This window comes from Elephas maximus, chromosome 9, assembly GCF_024166365.1.
Source record: "Elephas maximus indicus isolate mEleMax1 chromosome 9, mEleMax1 primary haplotype, whole genome shotgun sequence".
In the NCBI taxonomy this organism is placed as follows: domain Eukaryota; kingdom Metazoa; phylum Chordata; class Mammalia; order Proboscidea; family Elephantidae; genus Elephas; species Elephas maximus.
In genome coordinates, this window is record NC_064827.1 from 109,916,457 (window position 1) to 109,933,886 (window position 17,430).

Sequence of the window (17,430 nt, forward strand, 5' to 3'; positions counted from 1 at the left end):
CAAATCTTTCTTGGAAGAAGTACAGCCAGAGTACTACTTGGAAGCAAACATGGCAAGACTTCAACTCACATACTTTGGATATGTTGCCAGGAGAGACCAGTCCCTGGAGAAGGACATCATATTTGGTAAGATAGAAGGTCAGCAAAAAAGAGGAAGACCCACAAGAAGATGGACTGACACAGTGGCTGCAACAATGGGCTCAAACAGCGATGATTGTGAGGATGGCCCAGGACTGGGCAGTGTTCTGTTTTGTTGTACATGGGGTTGCTATGAGTCAAATGGCACCTAACAGTAAAAACAGTTTCCTCATTAGAATCTCTTATTAATGCCATTCCTTTTTGATACCTTTTATCCTTACTAAAAATATATCTTTTTAAAATTGATTTCTCAACTGCTTGGTGCTAGTGTATATAAACAAAATATTTAAAATAACCCTTACCTGGATATTTATTTTATAACCTGATTACTGTCAGTCCTATAATCATCTATACCGTCTTTAGGGGTTCTACATATATAATTATTTAACCTAAAATTGTAGTTTTTTTTTTTTTTTATCTTTAATGTTCTTACCGTCTTTACTTTTTTTCTTCTCTCTTTTTTGATATCTATCAGCTACAATCTCTAGGATAACATTGAACATGAATGGGATAATGGGTATCCTTGTTTTTTTTACCTGCTTTTACTAGAAAAGTGTTGAAGTATTCATTACATATTTTCTTTGATGTACATTTTTTGTATATACTCATTTTCATCATTTCTTACCTGATTATGGCCATAACCTTCTAACATATCTCCCAGATTTTACATTTGCCCCTACCCGCGGTTTCTTTAAATTCTTTAAGAACTACTATATCATTTTCCATCTCTGACCAAAGGGGTAAAAAGTGCTATGCATTTTACTCAGGTTAGAAGCCGTAGTCTTTTCAGAAACCGGCATGTTTCCCAGAACATGATAAGCCCACTGGCTCCAGTCACCTCTCCAGATTCCTCTGTTGTTAGGCTCCAGCATCTCACCCTGCTCTGGTCATGGTGGGGTTTGGGTCTTCCTAAAACATACCAGGCACACTCCAACCTCTTGGCCTGTGCCCTGGCGTTTCCTCCTCCTAGAATAATCTCTTCTTAGCTATCCCTTGGGTCATTCCTTCACATCTTTCAAGTCTTAGCTCAGATCATTCTTTTCAATAAATTCAATTAATTAGGTTATGGAAATCACAGGGCAAACAGCTGCCCCCCAAACTGCAGGGTCAAATAGAAAATGTGCTCCTGGGCCTCTGCTCTGGAATGGTTGTATCTGCCCAAGTGTCCCTCCAGTTTTGGGGTCAGTCGTTTGTCCTGTGACCTCAATACCATGAGTTTAGTATGTTCAGCATTTTTCTTGTTGTGAGGGCAAGAGCGATGCTTCCAGGCTCTTTGCATATTGGATCAAAACCGGAAAGTCTTCATTTGTGTTTTGTATCATTACTGTTATCTACTTTCTTTATCTTTCTTGATAACATTTATTCATGTTGCTTTTATTTTTCCAGTGCCCTAGTTTGAACATTTACTCTTTGCTATTGATGTTTTTGTTTTGTGAATAACCAGTGTATTTTCCCTTTCTCAGACCTGAAGGTCAGTGGCGCTCTTTGACTCCTGTGCCTCTCCGTTGGGAGTTGCTGAAGTCGATGAGTACGAGTGTTTGCAAAATCATCACAGAGCACTTCCAGGTTTTTAGAATTGAGAGTGCAATTTTTTTCTTTCCCTTACTAAGCCAGGTTTCACTAGCTAGTGTTTCCTAAAATGATTATTTTACTTTCCCCTGCACTAACTTAGTAAAAATAAGTGTGCTTATGTTACTGCTCATCCCGACTATGCTGCATTTTTCCTAGCACTTACCACCACGTGCTGTTATGTTTTTGTGGTGGTTGTTAGTTGCTGTGGAGTCCATTCCAACTCATAGCAACCCCATATGTGCAGAGTAGAGCTGCTCCGTAAGGTTTTCTAGGATGTGACCTCTCAGAGAAGATTGCCAGGCCTGTCTTCCAAGGAACCTCTGGGCAGCTTTGAACCACCGGCCTCTTGGCCAGCAGTCAAATGCTCAACTATTTGTGGCACGCAGAGGACCTGACATTGTATTTCATTTATTTACTGCCCACACCCAAAGAAGTTATGATCCATGTGCATCTGGATATTGCTGTTTTGCTCAGTGCTGTATCTGCTTTGCCCATGTGAAGTAGACTGTGTGTCAGTATTATCTAAATCAGTTTTAATAAGTGGAAGAGCCTGTAGGGAATCAGCCTTGCCTGAGACACACAGCTCTGCCAGGAGAAGGAGCTCCAGGTTGTCTGAATTGAATAGAATGTTTCCTTGGTCTCCTCTCCCTACTGCCCAGCAGATGATCCACGTAATTGAGGATTAACAACCAGAATAACAAGCACATTGTAGGCATATGAACAAAAATGTAATTGTCAGGAATTTAGTCTTAGGCACATTGATCTGCATTCAGGCCCTGGCTCAGCAACATACCATTTGGGCAGTATGGAGCGTGTGATTCATTGATTGTGTCTTTTCTCGGCTATAACCCGTTTGAAGCAGTATCTGCTAAGGAGAGGCATGAGGATTAAATGAGCTAGTGTGGTGAAAGCATTTTGCATAGCCCTTCAAATACTGTAGTTACTCAATAAATGCAATATTTTATCTTGAATATATCGTAGGAATGGAAGTTAGGATTTTTGAAGGCTTTAAAATATGTAACCTGGCCCACTGCAGTGAAGGAGACTTTTGAACGTGGCACTGGATCAATGTTTGCTGTGACACTGTCATACCAGGATTGATAAGGGATGACCTTGACAGCTCACTTCACCACTAGCCTATCTATTCTACAGCTGCTCAGCTGTTGAGTAAAATTGTAGCATCGAGAGTGCAGTGTAGCAGCCGTTAGTCTGCTCACTACGTGTGAGAGCCAGAGGGTAGATGCCATTTCACAGAGGCCAGTCCTGCAGCCCAGACAGTGGTCAGGGTTCAGGTAGCCATGATTGTGTGCCTTCTCAGGGCTGCAGATGAGTTCAGCGTCTAGAGGATTGATGTGTAAGTCTGCTTCCTGGGATGCACAAGCCTTTCAACAGCTGAATCCTCTGGACTTCAATGAACTTACTGGAAAATGTGAATATTAACCTCTTGCTCACAGTCAGCAAACACTAGGGCGTGCTATTCTGGTTCTTCAGAGATTGGGCTCTTTGTCTTCTTGTAACATTAGCCCGTGTTTGTGTGGGTGTCTCTGTTGAGGGGAGCAGTCACTAGTAATTGCTGTGCAGTAGCTTTGTGTCTCAAAGTTTGGAAATTGTGATGGTATCTGGATTCTTTTGTTTCCTGCCTCTCACCTGAGCTCTGTTTACCTTTTCAATACCCTTGCCTAGCTCCATGAAGGGACAGAGTTCATGACAGCACAGCCACAGGGTTATAGAAAAGTCAGTGACAGCCATGCAAAAATTCATAGTTCTCTTTTAAGCAGGAGGTGTTGTCAGCTCCTGATCACCTGGAGTTCTTTAAGAAAATACGACAAGCTTAGGGCCTTGGGTTTCCAGTTTGTTTGTACAGGCCACATGGCTGGTGAAGGGTGGGCAAAAGGGAAAACTGCCAGTCCTGCAGTGTTTCCCAGTTGTGAACATCTCGTCCTGCTTTCACCTCATGCTTTACGTTTTGTTAAATATTCTGGTGGACCTTGTGCAAGGACGTGAACTTTTTTTTTTCCCTGCAAGGAATTGATGATCCTGATGTGGAAATAACGCTTTCATTTTAGAGCATTTCTCCAGTTTATGGTGTGTGTTCTGACTGTTCTAGACCATATAGATAGAGAAGAATGAGAATAGAATTGATCACTGTCAAACCGTGGAGAGAACTTCATTGCGTTAGTATTGTTAAATCTCTGAGACAGGATGCAGTCAGTGAGGAGGTGAATGCAGACAGTGAAGGGATGAGGCTGATGGCTAAACTCTGGAGTAGACCTTAGTGGAACACAGAGCCCTGTGTCAAATCTCCGTGAAATCTCAGTTCCCCAGGGCCGTCAGCCTCACCCTTCCTTTCACACACACTGGAGTGCATGGTACCTTGCTGAACCAGAACATGTGGAACGTTTCAGGATTCAGCTTTTGAGGATGTGGCTGTGGACTTCACCCAGGAAGAGTGGGCATTGCTGGATCTGTCTCAGAGGAAGCTCTACAGAGATGTGATGGTGGAAACCTTCAGAAACCTGGCCTCAGTAGGTATGGATGGCTTCTTGTTTTAAATTTATTCTTTAGTGACGAAATATACTCATCGATATTGCTCTGGTGTGTGGGCTTTGGAAGGGGAATACATTGTTAAATGAGACAAGTGTGGACATTTGCTCTCTGAAGCATGCTTATACTGCCTTCCCCATGAATACAAAGCTCTCTGTATTAAACTAACTTCTCATTTCTATTGTGGTTAATAGCCTTAAGGCTCTTTAAATGTTTTAAGTGTGAGCATTGATTTCAGGGGTTTCTATGGAGATAGAGTAAAATTTGTAGTCTAGGATCTTGTAAAAGGGTCCTCCTCTATCTCCAGAGACCCTGAAGACCAAAGTATTGGCTCAGCGTCAGGGAAATGTTCATCACCCTTCCCTGTCTTCCCTCATGATACGCCTTTCTGCATGCTCACCATGTCAGCTACACCCATTTGTCCTCCCAGAGTAGCAAGAGAGCACTCACCTAGAACCACTGCGTTGGGGGGCACTGGGAGGCAAGAATCCTTTCAAAGACCAGGCCAGCATGGAGGGAGTTATATTTGAATAAATCAGAAAAAGTCTCTTTTGGATTAAAGAGTATGTTCTTCACAGATACCTGAGCTTGCTTTTCTGGCTTTTATCAATCCTAACACACCTGTGTTCATGGAAAAAGACCATCCCTTTTTCCTCTTTTAATGTTCCATGTGCATTGTAACCTTTCTCCTTTGCTATCCTAATTATGCACTGTTTATGTCACAGTCACCCTTAATCTTCATGGATGTATTTCCTGGTAAATTGCTTTTTGAAAATTGCCAAAGTACTGAAACAGCAAAATGTGTCAGAGTCTTTCTGTTCTTACAGCTGCCTTTTCCCTCTGAGTAATTCCTTTCCTTTTTGTTTCATATTGTGAACCACAACTTAAATCATTGGGTCAGTTTCTCAAAAACTTAACAATGGAGAAAAGCTATCCACTGAAAATATATTACGATTCACGAAAAATGACACCTGGTCCTCCATGGTAGTAGAAATGTGCGAATTACATGGCATTGAAGATCAAGATAACAACGAGAAAACACATGTGAGGTGAGTGTCATTCACTAGAGAGACAGCAGTGCTTCAGGAGAGTCTTAAGAAGGTGTCATGGCATTAAAATATTTATATGTGATGGAAGGAACCCAGGTGGCACAAATGGTTAAGCACTCGACTACTAACCAGAAGATTGGAAATTCGAACCTACCCACTTACTCTGCAGGAGAGATACCTGGCAGTCTATTTCTGTGATAGTTACAGCCAAGAAAACCCTATGGGGCAGCTCAAGTAGAGCTGTCACATGGGGTCACTATGAGCTAGAATCAGCTCAACAGCACCTAACAACAAAAACAATACATGCATACACATATGTATATATGGAGCCCTGGTTGCACAGTGGGCTAAGAGTTTGGCTGCTAACCAAAAGGTTGGCAGTTCAAACACAACAGCCGCTCCTTGGAAACCTCATGAGTTGCCATGAGTTGGCCTCTCAACCCTTGACTCAACAGAAATGAGTCTATATATATATGTGTGTGTGTATGTATGTGTGTGTGTGTGTGTGTATATATATGTATAAAAACAGAACAAAACCTGTTGCCATCGAGTCAATTCTACCCTATAGGACAGAGCAGAACTGCGCCACAGGATTTCCAAGTTGCAGCTTGTGGATTCAAACTGCTGACCTTTTCTTTTTTTTTGGTGTAGCAGCTGAGCTCTTAACCACTTGGATCTATACATATATACATATATATATGGATACATATCCATATATGTGTCCATATATATATACACACATATACAGTCACAGATCACTTAATGTCCACAGTACATTCCGTGAAGTAGGCTTTGTATGTTGCGTGAACACCACATTATAATAGGTAGTCCCTGGGTGATGAATATCTGACTTATGCCAGCTTGTGTACAGCCTGTAGGTATGAACCAACTCTTATAAAACTTACTGTATTAAAAATTCAAGGTACATACAGTGATTCATAATAACGAACAGACACTACTTTGCAACATGCATCAGAACATTATTGTTATTACTGTGCTATTATGGTAAAGATATTGTAGCGTATCAGAATTTCTGGACTCAATTATAACCTTATGGGACCATGGACGTACATGTGATCAGCTATTGCCTGAAAATACATTTTGAAGCGCTTTACGTGTATTTCAAACTTGTTACCATTGAGTCTATTCCAACTCATGACAGAGCTGCTGGGTGAATTTGAACCACCAATCTTTAGGTTCTAGTCAAGGGTAAATCTTTTCTGCCATCCAAGTATCTTATATTTGTATGTAAAACCGGGTCTTATATTGTGTGTTCATAGAACTTTCACAGTATACTATTTTCATAAATGTGAGTCAAATATTGAGTATTTGAAACATATTTCACTTATGTATAATTATCAGAAAACCCGATATTTTAGAAACAGAGTGAAAATAATAGTAGCCGCACTGCCAGATGATTTAATCTATGAAACATGGGACAATTTAGGGCAAAAAAATACATGTTTACCATATGTGTTAGTGGTGAAATGGTTACAGATTTGTATCCAACAACATGCTGCCTATTTTTGACAGGAAGCATATGGTAGAGAATCTCTGTGAAAGTAATGAAGACAATCAGTGTGAACAGACCTTCAACCGGATCCCAGATCTTTCTGTGCTCAGAAGAACTCCTATGGAAGCATACCCTTCTGAATGCCTTGAATGTGGAAAATCCTTGATGGATCATTCATCACTTACGCATCATATCAGATCTCACTCCAGATGCAGTGCCTCTCAGTGTAGGGAATGTGGAGAATCCTGCACTTGTCCCTCTTACCTCAGCACTGCTGTGAGAACTCTTACTGGAGAGAAACCCTATGCACATAAGGAATGTGGGAAAGCCTTTCATAACTCCTCAGGCCTCACTGGACATGTAAGAATTCACAGTAGAGAGATGCCTTATGAATGTAAGGAATGCGGCAAAGCCTTTTGTCATCCTTCAAACCTGAATAGACACATGAGAATTCACAGTGGAGAGAGGCCTTATGAATGTAAGGAATGTAGCAAAGCCTTTAGTCAGTTCTCACACCTTACTAAACATATAAGAAGTCACAGTGGAGAGAGGCCTTATGAATGTAAGGAATGTGGCAAAGCCTTTCATCAGTCCTCCAACCTCACTACACATATGAGAACTCACAGTGGAGAGAGGCCTTATGAATGCAAAGAATGTGGGAAAGCCTTTAGTCAGTCCTCAAATCTCACTGCACATATAATAACTCACAGCGGAGAGAGGCCTTATAAATGTAAGGAATGTGGTAAAGCCTTTCGTCATTCCTCACACCTCACTAGACATATGAGAATTCACAGTGGAGAGAGGCCTTATGAATGTAAGGAATGTGGCAAAGCCTTTCGTCAGGCCTCAGACTTCACTAAACATATGAGAACTCACAGTGGGGAGAGGCCTTATAAATGTAAGGAATGCGGCAAAGCCTTTCGTCAGTCCTCAGACTTCACTACACATATGAGAACTCACAGTGGAGAGAGGCCTTATGTATGTAAGGAGTGTGGCAAAGCTTTTAATCAGTCATCACACCTCACTGTACATATGAGAAGTCACAATGGGGAGAGGCCTTATGAATGTAAGGAATGTGGCAAAGCCTTTAGTCAGTCCTCAAACCTCACTGAACATGTGATAATTCACAGTGGAGAGAGGCCTTATGAATGTAAGGAATGTGGCAAAGCCTTTAGTCAGTCCTCAAACCTCATTATGCATAAAAGAACTCACAGTGGAGAGAGACCTTATGGATGTAAGGAATGTGGCAAAGCCTTTCGTCATTTCTCACACCTCACTACACATATGAGAGTTCACAGTGGAGAAAGGCCTTATGAATGTAAGGAATGTGGAAAAGTCTTTACTCAGTCCTCAAACCTCACTATACATATGAGAAATCACAGTGGTGAGAGACCTTAAGTAAAGAATGTGGGAAAACCTTTAGTCAGACCTCTAACCTCACTATACATATAAGAAACCACAGTGGTGAGAGGCCTTAAGTAAGGAATGTGGGAAAGCCATTAGTCAGTCTCCAGTTCTTACTGAGCATAAATAACCTCGCAGTGGGAGAGAGTTTGTGAATATAAGGAATATGGGAAAGCATTTAGTTGTTATTCCTTATCCTTCACTGAATACATAAGAAATCACCCTGGGAGAGAAACATTTTGAATATATGGAATGTGGGAAACTCTTTTATGAATCCTCAAACCTTACTAATCACATTAAAAAATCACAGTGGAGAGATAATTTAAATGTAAGGAATGTCAGAATGTTTTCAGATGTCCCACTTCCTTTGGAACACATCTGAGAAAGATAGTGGAGAGAAACAATGTGTGTTTCAGTAATGTTGGGTAGCTTTGATCTTTTTTTTTTTTTCTTACCTGAAAGAACATATATGGCAGAGAAACCATGTAAGTGTAAGGAATGTGGGGAAATTTTTTTTTCTCTTGTATTTTCAAAGACGTTCTAATTTGCACGCATGGGAAAACCTTCCCTAGGCATAGGAGTTGTGAGTAGTGACACTGGAGAGACATCATGTAAATGTAAGGTTCCTGGGAGCACCTACAAGTCTTTTTAAATTCTTAGATGTCGTGAGCTACTACACTGTGGATAAATCCTATGAATGTAAAAGATGATGGACGCCTTCAGTGTCCCTCCTCACTCAGGACACCAATGAAGCCTCACACACTAGAGAGACACTGTGACTATAAGCATTGTGCAAAAGCCTTCATTCACATAATTTCTGTTCTTGCGCACAAGGAAATTCATAGTAGGGAAGAAATCTTATCGAAGTTAGAAATATGGAATTTTCCACTGTCTTATCGCTACGTGCATTACTTTACACTTTTTATTTTCTGATGTAAAATTAGGTGAAAAATATCAGCCTTCGTCTCCTTTCAACCTTAGGACGTGAATTTTGATAGTGTTTGCAGTTTTCTTCATTTATATAAAAATTCTCTTTGTTAGAAAGTCTCATCAACACATGTGTTTTGAAGCACATTTTCTTTTTATCAACTATGTTAAATTTTAATTTTTTTTTTCAGAGTATAAAGCAATGTGTTCTCATTGTAGAAAATTTGACTTTAATTGAAAAGAGTGTGGAAAAAGCAGAAATTACTTAAAATCTCACCACTCTTGTGTGGTCAAATGAGTTCTTTTCTGTGGTATTTTTACTTGGTTCTTTGGAAAAACAGCTTGACGAATTTTTTTTGCCCGTAAACCCTGAGGAGTTATCTTTGCTCTGGTTTTCTACCCCTGAGAATTTTTTGCCTTTGTCCAGGTTGCTATTTCCTGGGTATGCTGTAAACAACTTGATGATTTGATACTTTTTATTTAGCCCTGGGATGCAATCTGCCCTGTAATTGGTCTATTTTATGCACTTTGAGGGATTGGTCAACGTATTATGCAAATTGAGTGATTTGCAGTGCACCGAAGGGATTGATGTCTTTGTGGTCCTGCTGGGAGGGCCATACCTTGAGACTGACAAGGAGTTTGCTTATATATGCAGCCAGCCCACAGGTTTTTAGAGGCAAGAATGGAGAAGCAGAGAGAGAGAACGCAGGGAACCTCCTAAAAGAGCTGTAACACTGAAGCCAGCAAGGAGCCCAGAAGGGGGCCTGTGGCAGCGATGACTGCAGAAAGCTACTATTAGGAAAGTAGCTAAGAGCTAAGCAAGCTGCTACGCTGGTTGTGTGTTGGGCCAGTTGGCAGCGGAGAGGTCGACAAAGGCAAAGAGGCCTTTGTGGCCTTGTAGGGGCATGCAGTGTCAAGAGGGAGCATGCATGACCAAGAGGAGGCCTTCACTACCGAGAGAAGGCCTGTCCTGATGGGGCCAAGAGGAGGTTTGTCCTAAGGGTTTGAGAGAGGATGGGCACTACCAAGTGGGTGCAGGCATGGCCAAGAGAAGGGCCTCCCTGCTTGCATAGCCAGGAAGAGCTGAGAGAGCTGTCCCACATCGAAGAAGCTATGGAAGGGTGTGCTCACCACTTCAGGAAATCCAGAACTTGCCCATGTGCTTCCCGATCCTGATCTCAAGTTGTTCCTGTTGCCTCCAGGCTGATCCTGATCCCAGGTTGTAGCCTGTTACTTCCCTAATAAACCACATAACTGTTGAGTATGGCCTGTGAGTTATGTGTGACCATTGTGACAAATTATCAAACCCTTCAGAGAAGTATGGAGTGCCATGGCAGAAAATGCCCGGCGTCAGAAATGATGAAGTTTGACCTCCACCTCATAGGAAGCAGCTCTGCCCTGATCCTGCTTCTTATTGTTCCTCAGGAATTTGGAAGATTCCTTGAGCCAGAACACGCTTGGTAGTTTGGTTATTTTTTTTCAGCCTTAATACAAATAAATGTTTTTAATAGAATCAGGGTTGTACTGTGTGTTTAGTGTAGTAGTGGATATTTTTGCATTCCCCTTTCTCCCTAAACACTATCATGATCCCTGGTGGACTGATGAGGAAACTGCACAGAAAGTTTTAACCCAAAATCATTCCGCAGAAATGCACCTGTCTGAAATAGCAGTGTGGCAAGCAGGGTTTGTATGGACAGATGGCTCTTTCTGGGGTCCTAGGGCAATGATGGGTCCACACAGAGCCCCAGTGTGACCTGTCTGCAGTGGTACTTCTGTCCCATACTGACACAGAGCCTTGTCGGGGTAATTCTGACAATCCAAGGGTGTGCCGTGGGCCAGGAATTGATGCTGCAGTTGCTGGGCTTCACTGGAATACTGGTTCCTGCCTCACCTGCAGAGCCTGGAAAGTATGGAAGCCCAGCTAGAATTCCTGTATTGGGGGGGACAAGGCAAGGGATTGTTGGACCTGTAGGTTCCCACACTGAGCTGGGAGCTGCCTAACTGACTCCTCATGTAAGGGGCTGGGGAAATGGTGTTTGCAGGTAGCAGAAGCCATGATGGTGCCTATTGATTGTAGTGATAGACAGTGGAAACCATGAAAGTCAGTGCCCACCACACAAAGAACTGTTACATAAATGCCTATTCACACATCAGGATATTAAATTGCGACCAAAAGATTTTTTTTTTCCAAAAAATTCAAAATAGTAATTCGCTTTTGGAATGTGGATTGACAAATGCATTAAGTCTTACAATCAGTGGCACAATGAAAGTACAGAATAGTAACTCTCTTCCCCCCGCCAAAATCCCTTGTGCTGTTCCCTTTAAGTAAAACCCTCCCTAACTCTGAATCCCTGGCGGCTGTTCCTGTACATATGCACTGTGTAACATTTTTATTCTGGCTCCTTGCACTTAGCAAATGCATTTGAGAGTCATCCAAATTGATGAATGTATGGATAGTTTGTTCCTCTTCCTTTACAGTATTCCGTTGTATAGACATACCATGGAAACTATGGTGGTGTAGTTGTCTGAAGTGAGTTTTCTCATCTTGGTAATAGGCTGAGTCCAGATGTGGCCCTGTGGGAGCTGGAGGTTCCAAAAGTGATGATGCGGAGGTCAAAGGTTGTTGGTCCCATAGGGGAAACTCCAGATTGGTGGCCCCTTTTCCAAGAGCCTAGCTATTTTTGGCCTTACCCACCTAGGTCTCAGCTCATCCCACATGCTGGTATAATGGCCATCACCTGGGGCTTGGGTCGTGAGGCAGGTTGGGAAACATGGGGAGTGCCTTTTCGACTACTAGGCTCTACCCTACCAAAGCCTTCAAAGCAATATTTATGTCCTTTCACCAAAAGAAAAAATCTCCACCTTTCTGGTCAGGGAGACTGTCTCAGCCCTATCATCTCCTCCTGGAATTGGCAAGTCTGTCCTGTTCTGCTGAATGCTGGGTATAATTTCACTGACTTTGGGTGTCAGGTTATCTTAGGTATCTAATGCTGCTATAACAGAAATACCATAAGTGGGTGGCTCTAACAAATTTATTTTCTTACAGTTTAAGAGGCTAGAAGTCCAAATTAAGGGTGCCGGCTCAAGGGGAAGGCTTTCTCTCTGTTGGCTCTGGGGGAAGGTCCTTGGCCCTTGGCTCCTTGGTGGTCTTCATGTGGCATGGGGGTCTATCCTCACTCCTCATCTCTGCTTTGCTTGCTTCTTTAATCTCCTTTATATTTCAAAAGAGACTGACTCAAGATATAACCACAGGCTGTTATGGATTGAATTGTGTACTCAAAAAATATGTATTGTAAATCCTAACCTCTTTGCCTGCCATTATAATCCCCTTTGTGAATGGGTTGTCTTGATTATGTTAATGAGACAGGATTAGTGTAGAGTGTCTTGAGTCAGTTTATTTTGATATAAAAGTAATTAAATAAGCAAGCAAGTGTGCAGAGATGGGGTAAGATAGGTGCCAAGACATACGGAGACCTCCAAGGAGGCAGAAGCTGAAGAGAAAAGGACCTTCCTTCAGAACGCACAGTAAGAGAGATAGCCTTCCCCTAGAGCTGGCACCCTGAATTTGTACTTCTAGCTTCCTAAACTGAGAAAATAAATTTCTGTTAAAGCCACTCACTTGTGGTTCCTCTTATAACAGCACTAGATAAGAAAAACACAAGCATAGAGATCAGAATTTATAACACATTTTGGGGGGACATAATTCCATCCATAACATTCCACCTTTTGGCTCCCGAAAATTCATGTCCTTGCCACACATTCACTCTAGCACATCATCCCAAAAATCGTAAAGCAACACCAAGTCCAATATCTCATCTTCTGAATCATCTAAATCAAATATGGGTTAAACTTTAGGTGTATTCCATCCTAGCACAAAATTCCTCTTCATCTGTGAACCTGTGAAATCTATAATACAAGTTATCTGTTTCCAAAGTACAATGGGGGAACAGGGACAAGGTAGACATTTCCATTAAAAATCAGAGAAATTGGAGAAAAAGAAGGGATAACAGGCACCAAGAAAGTCCAAAACCCAGCAGAACAAATTACATTAGCTCTCAAAGTTTGGAAATAATACTCTGTGCTCTAAGACCATCTGGGGTAGGGCCCTGCCCTCCAGACTCTGGGTTTTGGCCGTGCTGTCTGGATTCTGGGTGGAGGCACCTCAACCCTAGGCTTCAGCTCTGCCTTCCAGGCCCACTGCTGGAACAGCAGCTCTGCTCCCTTGCCTTTGGGCAGCCCCATTCTCCTAGTTCATCTGAATGGTGGTCCCACCCCCTAGCTCCCATCAGGCCCAATTCTTCTGTCCCTTGGGCATGGAAACCCCACCCCCTCAGCTTTGGGCAATGGCACCATCCCCCTGGCACATCTTAAAGGCAGTCCCACACTCTGGAACTAAGTTGGTGAATATCCCACTTTGAAACAAGAGGCTGTGGCCCCACCCTTTGAGATCAAGGAGACCCTGGCCCCACCCTTTGAAACCGAGAAGGCCCAGCTTCCTGTGCTTCTTCTAGCAGTTCTCCTGATCTCCAAACTCCTCCAGGGATGGTTCTTTGCTTGGAGGACAACAGATGTAACTCGTTTGGCCTGTTTTCTGCCTCTAGAATTCCAATAGGCAGACAACCTGCTCTCCTTTTGTTCTTTCTCTGTCCCCTTAAGTCTAAGCTGATGGGTTTTCTGCTGTGATAGCTGGTTAGATCCATCAGTTGCAGCCTTAATCTTTTTTAAAAAAGATTGTGTAGCCATGTCCTTGGTGAACATTCTAGGATATGTGTTTTTAGTTTATACAACAAAATTTTCTAAATCTTTAAGTTCTGTTTTTGTCTTGCACAGTTCATTTATAAGCAGCAAGGAGAAACCATGCAGCCTCTTTAGGATTTTCCTTAGAAATCTCATCAGCCAGAAATCCAAGTTCATAGCTTACAAATACTGCCTTCCACCAAACATCTGAATATAATTCAGACAAGTTCTTTGCCACTGCATTAAAAGCATCGCCCTTCCTCCATTGTCCTATCACATGTTCATCATTTTCTTTTAAAGCTTCACCAAAAGTGCATTTAAAGCCCACATTTTTATCATCATTCTGTTGTTGGTGCCATATGTATTCTTTAAGACAATAGAGACTTTATAGCTCTCTTCACTTCTTTCTGAGCCCTCATCAAAATTGACTTTGATGTTTGCAATTCTACCAACAGTATTTTCAAGGCAATCTAGGCTTTTTCTATTAGGCGCCTTAAAACTCCTCCAGCTTCCATTCATTACCCAATTCCAAAAGCACTTCCACATTGTAGGTACTTGTTAGAGCAGCACACCACACTCTTGGTACCAAATTCTGTCTAAGTTATCCAGTACTGCTATAACAGAAATATCATAAATGTGTGTTTTTAACAAACAGAAATTTCTCATAGTTTAGAAGTCCAAATTCAGGGTGCTGGCTCTTGGGGAAGGCTTTCTCTTTTTTGGGTCTCAGGGGAAGTCCTTATTCTTTTGCTCCTTGGTGCTCTTCATGTGGCATAGGGGGTCTGTCCTCTCCTCTCATCTCTTCTTTGCTCTCTTGTTTAATCTCTTGTATCTAAAAAGAGGTTGACTGAAGTTATACAGTAATCCTTCCTCATTAACATAACAAAAGCAACCCATTCCCAAATGGGATTATATTCACAAGCATAGAGGCTAGGATTTATAACATTTTGGGGGGACATAATTCAGTCCATAACATGGTTTTTGAAGTTTCATAAATTATATTCAGGTGAAAAAGGATTTCAGATTATTACAGAACCCATGGGTCTAAATAAATCCATAAGTGAATGAATGAATATAAGTAACACATTTACCACAAAGAAAAACTCCTCAGCTGTGTTCTCAAGTCATTTCCAACTCACCACACTTCCAGAGCACAGAAAATCCTTCACAGCTTTAAAAAACAGCTGTCTCTAAGAAATAATATAAAGGGGCAGGACAAGATGGTGGAGTAGAAAGTTGCAAAATAAGAATCCCCATAAGGAGATTGAAAACATTAAAAATAAAGAAAAAATGGAACTGAAGAGTAAAATAAATTAGAAACTGCAAGAGAAACATGCAACAGTAGATTCAGGGAAACAAAATAGAATGTATGATGGTTACGGTTGTATGTCAGCTTGGCTGGGCCATGATTCTCAGTGGTTTGGCAGTCGTATCATGTGATCACCTCCATGATGGAATCTCCTATGAATAGCCAGTCAGTTGAAAGGGGTTTCCTTGAGCATGTGGCCTGTATCAAATAGAAGTGGTCATTCTGGCAAGGCTCATGGGCTTTCGCTTGTGCTGGATCCTGCAGCTGGCTCCTCTTTGTCTGACCTCCAGTTTTTGGGACTTGAGCTAGCAGCTTACCTACCGTCTTTCCTGCCCATCTTGAGATTCGCCGATCTTCACAGCCTGTGAGCAACAGCCCGGCTCTCCGAGCTGCCCATGTTGGGTTTACAAGCCCCTGCAGCTACTAGAATCAGCAGAAGACTCTATCCTGACCTATGGTCTTGGGCTGTTCCAACCTCTACAACCATGTGAGCCATTTCCTTGATATAAATCTCTATGTATATTAATACGCTTTACTGGTTTTACTTCTCTAGAGAACCCAGCCTAAGGCAATAAGTGAACTAGAAGACATAGTAACTGAACTTATTAAGTCTCCAAAGAAACAAGAGAAAAGAACAAAGTAATCAAAGGCAAATTAAAATATGGGATGTAATAAATATAATTATTGACATTCGAGGGCTTCATGATAATAATAAATGTATAGAAAGATTTTCCAAGAAATAGTCATGGAGAATTTTCCAGACCTGAATGATGAACTAATCCTGCAAATACAGGGAGCTACACTAACTCCAGACAGAAGAAATACAATGAGGTCTGCTCTAAGACACATCATAATAAAATCTTGAAAATCAAAGGCAAGGAGAAAATTCTGAAAGCAGTAAGAGAAATGCACACTAAAACACACCAAGGATCCACCTTAAAAGTTACTACAGATCTCACCCCAGAAACCCTGGAAACCAGAAGACAATGGAGAGGGATATATAAAATATTGAAGGAAAAAAACTGCCAACCAGGTGTTTTTTCCTAGCAAGGCTGTCATTCAAAAATGAAGGGGAAATCAAGACATTCCCAAATAAACAGAAGTTTTGGGAATCTGCCACTACCAGACCGGCTCTGCAAGTATTACTTAAGGGAGTTCTACAAGAGGAAAAGAAAAAACATTAAATACTTGAATCTGCAGATGAGAAATAAACAGTGAGAGAGAAAGAGAGGGAGAGATCTCCAAAAACCATAGCATCATGGGCAAATATAAGGACCAGGTAGACAATATTTGCAGGGAAGAAAATAAGTTCCACAATCGGTACATCAACTGAGTAAGAAATAAGTACAAATTTAACTTACTGTATATAGAATATACAGTGATGTCAAAGGAGAATCACCAGCGGAAGAGGTGGCGGGAGGAGCAAAACAGGAATAGTTTTAGTATGTTAATGTGTGTAACTTATTGTTTGTATGTTAAATATTGTCACAGTTGCAACTTGTATAATGTAATATTCATGATACCACTAAGAAAACAGCTAGAAAAAAATCCACAGAAGAAATCAAAAAGGCTGATCACAAAAAAAGCAGTGAAACACAAAAAACAAAGTTGAGATAAAAAGACGAAGAACATATAAGACACTCAAAACACTGAATGAAGTAGATACTTCATTTTTCAGTAATAACCTTAAATGTAAATGATCTAAACTCCCCATGCAAAAGGGATAAAGTGACAGAATAGATTAAAAAGAAAACATTATTTTCCTTCCTACTAGAAACACAGATCTAAGTACAAAAACAGACTGAAAATAAAGGGGTGGAAGAAATAATTCCATGCGAACAGTAAACAAAAGAGCAGGAGTGTTCATCCTGGTATCAGATAAAATAGCCTTTAAATCAAAATCTATGACAAGATATAAAGAATATATTTTTTATTACATAGTAATAAAAGGGTCAACCCATCAATAGCATATATGAGTTATAAATATATATGCACCAAATATCAGTTCTCTAAAATATATGAAACAAATACTAATATGAAAGGAGAAATAGATAACTTCACAATAATAGTTGTGGACTTCACCATACCAGTTTGAATTCTAGACAGAACATATAAAATGAAGATCAGTAAGGATGTTGAAAACGAAAATAAAACCGTAAGCCAATTTGACCTAATGGACATACAGAACACTCCACCCACAGTCAGAACAATACACGTTTTTCTCCAGTGCACATGGAT

At 41.1% G+C, this 17,430-nt stretch overlaps 1 pseudogene; it reads left to right on the forward strand.

Annotated features, from left to right (window-relative positions):
- The window catches only part of LOC126082512 (zinc finger protein 883-like), a 37,368-nt pseudogene extending 26,706 nt beyond the window's left edge, over positions 1–10,662 (forward strand).
- Positions 10,663–17,430: the final 6,768 nt, after the last annotated feature.